Here is a 4,846-nt window from a genome sequence, read left to right as displayed (position 1 = left end):
AATAATAATTATGTCATACAAAATAAAAATTTAGATGTATTAAAAAAAGGTCAAAACAAGCAAATGATGACCATTTATGATTTCTAAACTATGATCCAACATTTTCGTTTAGTTAAATCTCTCCTTTTACTATTTTGCCCTTTCGTGAGCAATATTCCTGTAATAAATGTCTTATTAACAAGTTATGTTCCATTAATTAATATTTTTTTTGGTCATCTTGCACATATAAATATTTCATTTATACCATATCATAAAAGACACCGTTAATCGAAAAAATGAAGATACACTACAAGAAATAAGGAGTTTAGCTACGAAAAAAATCGTAGCTAAATTCTAAGATAACCGTAGCAACCATACATTGGCCACGAAAGAATATTTGTGGCTAATTGGGGGTTGCATTTTCAATTTGTCACGATTTTAACGTTATTAACCACATTTTTAAATATTGTGGAGACCTTCAAAGAGTCACAATTTATATATCATTGTCTACGTATAATGCCATGGTTAAATAATTTGTGCAGGCCGGGTTTTTCAGCCACAATTTTTTTGTGGCTTTTCACATACAATCAGTGGCTAATTTGTGCTAATTTACTCTAATTGAACAATTTTATTAAATTAAAATTATATTTATATATATAACATTAATAACAAAAATCAAACTTTTTAAATATATAATATCTAACATTTTTTCATAATAATAATAATAATAATAATAATAATAATAATAATAATAATAATAATAATAATACAAGTCTAAACTTATATATAATAAGAAATAAAAAATTTTTTAACATAAATAAAATAAATTCTAATCCCTTCTAGAATAAATGTATTTAAAATTTCAACTATTACTTATTAAATACACAAATTAAATGTCTGGCATATCCCTAGATAAACTAGGTGCTTTATCACTGTATATTGATAACAAAAATTTATACAGAGCTGCCAACTGAATCTTGCATTGGTTTCTTCATATCCATAGCTTTTTCTCTGAAGTTTCAACCAGCTTCTCTAAATTTATCACACGTCTACATTTTCAGCACCAAAGACTTTTCCAATTTACAACATTGCTCCACGGGCTATTACACCCAAAAACCTACCAATTAATTTGCGTCATTATCTCGACTTTGTCCATGCCCATCAAGTTCCATAATGTCTTTTTCATCATTCTTCAAATGCCAAACTTGAATTGTTGTCCTTTTTCCAGTTGTGATTTCTCCCGTAGAAGTGTCTACAACTGAATACAAAATTGAATAAAAGAAATAAATTAAATATTAGAACTCAAAAAATCACGTAAAAAAATTAAAATTTCATATACCTTTGACATTCACGACTAAAGGGTCATTATAATCTTTTCTGGTAGGTACAGTTGCTTGAAACTTATTTCGTCCAAATCTTCTGCAAATTCTTCATTGTTGTTGACCTGTGGTTATCGTAGTTCTGCTAAAAGGTCTCTCCTAAGTTATTAGGTTTTTGCTCCACGAAAAAATCTGCTAAAAAAACCAACAAATAACACCAAAATTAAGAAAGAAAAAAAATCGGTATTTTGAGTTTGGAGGATACCTTATCATATGATAGGGTTCATATAGTGTGGTTAAAGAAAGTGTTTTAAGGTGCTGCACAAAAGTAGGAGTTAAAAGACAACGTGAATGATGGGAAGTTATATTGGAATTTGTCCGTGATTAGTGATTACTTTAACTTTCCGCCAAAAACTACCTCAGGTTAAGCGCACATTAAAATTTTAAATCTTAAAAATTCAGCTTGGTTATTGTTGTTTAGATCGTCTTTTAACTTTTTTTAATCTTAAGAATATTTCTTTCCATTCTACTGTTTATTATCTACTAAATATACTTTAAATTATTTTATTTTTAATACAATAGTTATTTATTTATTTATTTTTTAATGGTTAAATATGATTAAAAATTTAAATTTAAATTTAAATTTTGAGTATTTTTAAATTTAATTTCATAAATGTGTATTAATGCCAGAATATTTAAAAAAATGATACTATACATTAATAAACTTATTTAAGAAATTAATTTATTCAAAAAAGGATAGTCATGACACGTTAATGTAAGCAGGAAGTACATGCGTAAATATTGTGTGTGGCAAAAGGTTAAATTTTAGCCACGTAACAATGTTTCGTGATAAATAGAAGACACGCTCATTTATTTTTATCACGATTTAGTGTTCGTAGTTAAAATTTGGTGGCTAAACCCCATTTTTGTGGTAGTGATAGTATCTGAATTTTTGTTGCTACATATGCCTAAATTTAATACGGATAATTCATTTATCATAAAAAAAAATTAGGTCAATTCACCTTAATAAAATGATTGACGTCTTAAATTATATAGATATTGATGCAATTCCAAATCCAAATCAACAAAGGCCAGCTGAAGAGGAACCAATTGAAGATGAAAAAGAAGAGAGTCATGGGCCAGAAATGTTGAGCCCTAAAAGAAAGAAACGTCCAACTTGGTACCAGGATTATATGATGTAACAAATTGCTTCTAGAATGCTTATGTGGCAAAGTTAGTTACGATTAAGTATGAGAATGAGTGATATAGGGTAAAAGTAGCATCATGAAAGAGTAGAGAATTATCATTTGTCCACTAGAGAATTGGACTCTGGAGTGTCACCCTCACTCAAAGCAGGGAAATGTTTTATGTTCGTACTCCTTTTCATTCATGCTATTCACTAGTAATACAACACTAATTTAGTATATTTTCTTCCCATTATAAAAATTTCTCACAAATCCTGTTACAATTTTTCTAATCTATCATTGGTGCTTTCATTGAGAGATGGTGGATACCGATAAACTCCAACGATCTCAAGCGGAAATTACAGCCTTACAGCGGGGTCAGATTGAGATTAACAGCAAAGTCTCTGACACTAATGACCGCTTGCATTCCATGGAAGAATTCCTGAAAGAAATCAAAGAAATGTTAGCAGATTCTAAGAAGAAAAAGAAGATAATTAGAGAAGAGGACTCTGATTCTAACGGTGAGAACAACAACAAGCAGCAGCATCATTATTCTAATCACTTCCACTCGGGAAATAGAGGTATGCATGTTGAACTACTTATTTTTGATGGTGAAAGGGTTGAGGAGTGGGTTTTCAAGGTGCAAGAATATTTTGAATGGTTTAGTGTGCTTGAGGAGATGAGAATCAGGATGCTTTCTTTCCATTTAACTGGTCCTGCCTATTCCTGGTATCGCTGGTTAGTAAAAAATGATATTCGACATACTTGTGACTCATTCTTGGATGCATTGTTAATTCGTTTTGGCCAGAATTATTTCTATGACCCAAAGGCAGCTCTTAAGGAGCTAAAACAAACTGATTCTGTGGCAGAATATCACACTCAGTTTGAGGAATTATCAACCCAAGTGACTGGTTTGAGTGAGGAATGGTTGGTATTCTTGTTTATTGCTGGCTTGCAGGAGTATCTCAAATATGAGTTGATGATAGCTAAACCTCAAGATTATGATACCGCGGTAGCCTTAGCCAAATTGCATGAACAAAAGCATGTTGCGAACTGTTCCGAGGGTTACCTGAAACTGTAGGTCGATCTCGGATGAGATCTTCTGTACTGGTCGGAGATGACGTGTCCGGCTGGCTGGTGGCGGCTGGAGCTGTTGTGTCCGACTTGTTGGACTGGCTGCACTTCTGATCCTTGGTCACCGGAGGGTGGGGGGTACCTGCAAGAGACTCCGATGCTTAAGTTAGCACGGGTATTAAGCAGGTTTATTGTAGAATCAGAGTATGAGTTCAGTCTGACCTGAAGAGGTCGGACAGCCTGACTTGAAGAGGTCGGTCGCTTTATTGCTGATCATCCCGGATCGGATAGCTCGAACCAGGGTGTGAACAGTGCCCCTGCTCGAGCTCGGTCTTCTGCTTTGAGGTCGAGTCCTTGACTTCGATCTTTCTCTAGTGAAGCCAAACTCGAGCATTTTGTCGATTCCTTTCTTTGTAGAACCTTTTTGAATATGGAACACTTTCCTCTAAGAGCGCGCGTTTTTATATCAGCGCTTTGGCTTTGGGAATATGCGAAGCTTTAAATACCTTCATTAATTGGTTTTGATTGCCCGTTTCTTTGGCTTTTATTTTTGAAATTCACGATCAAAAAATGGTTTCTCTTCTTCGTCTTTCTTCGTAACTTCTCCATTCACTCTCTCACTTTCTGTTTTCGCCTGCATTTTGCCTCAGCATCATTTGGCGATTCTCTGGGTGATTCCATCTTTCCATCTTCAATCTCCTTTGAAGCTTCTTTCTTTGTTCAGGTTGGTTTTTCTTCCTTTCTCACGTCATTTTCCTGTCTGGTTTTGAGAAAGTTTTGATTTTATTTGGAGAAAGTTTGGATCTTTCTGCTTTTGCTGTGCCTGATTGCTGTTGTAATGTGTGTTCTGGGAGTTTCTTCGCCCTTTTGCATGAACCTTTTCGTCTTTCCTGTTGCTTGATGTTCTTAAGGCTTTTGCATGTTATCACCATTTCTGTTTGTGCCTTTGATGATGATTTTGTTTGATTCTGAAAAAAGGTTGTGCCTTTGACGATTTCCGCTTGGCGTGTTTGATGTTGTCGATGCTTTTTGCTAATAGACTGTAAAAAGATAGTGGCTTTGATGACTTTTTGGGTTTTGACTTTCTGAAATGTTTGTGATTTGACTTTTCTTGTTTGAGAGATGCCGGGACGTAAGCTGTAGATTTTTCCTGAATCCTTGCTTTGTTACTGCCTCCAAAGGATGCCCCAAGGCTTTGGTTTAAGTCATGGGGTTTTCCTTTTTTGTTTGTTCTTCTGTATCATATTAGTCGAGTTGTTTTGCCCCTCGTCCGAGATGTTTTTTAGTAAT

This window comes from Arachis ipaensis, chromosome B01 (genome assembly GCF_000816755.2).
Source record: "Arachis ipaensis cultivar K30076 chromosome B01, Araip1.1, whole genome shotgun sequence".
In the NCBI taxonomy this organism is placed as follows: domain Eukaryota; kingdom Viridiplantae; phylum Streptophyta; class Magnoliopsida; order Fabales; family Fabaceae; genus Arachis; species Arachis ipaensis.
The sequence above is the reverse complement of the archived record's forward strand: the minus strand, read 5'-3'. Positions refer to the sequence as shown.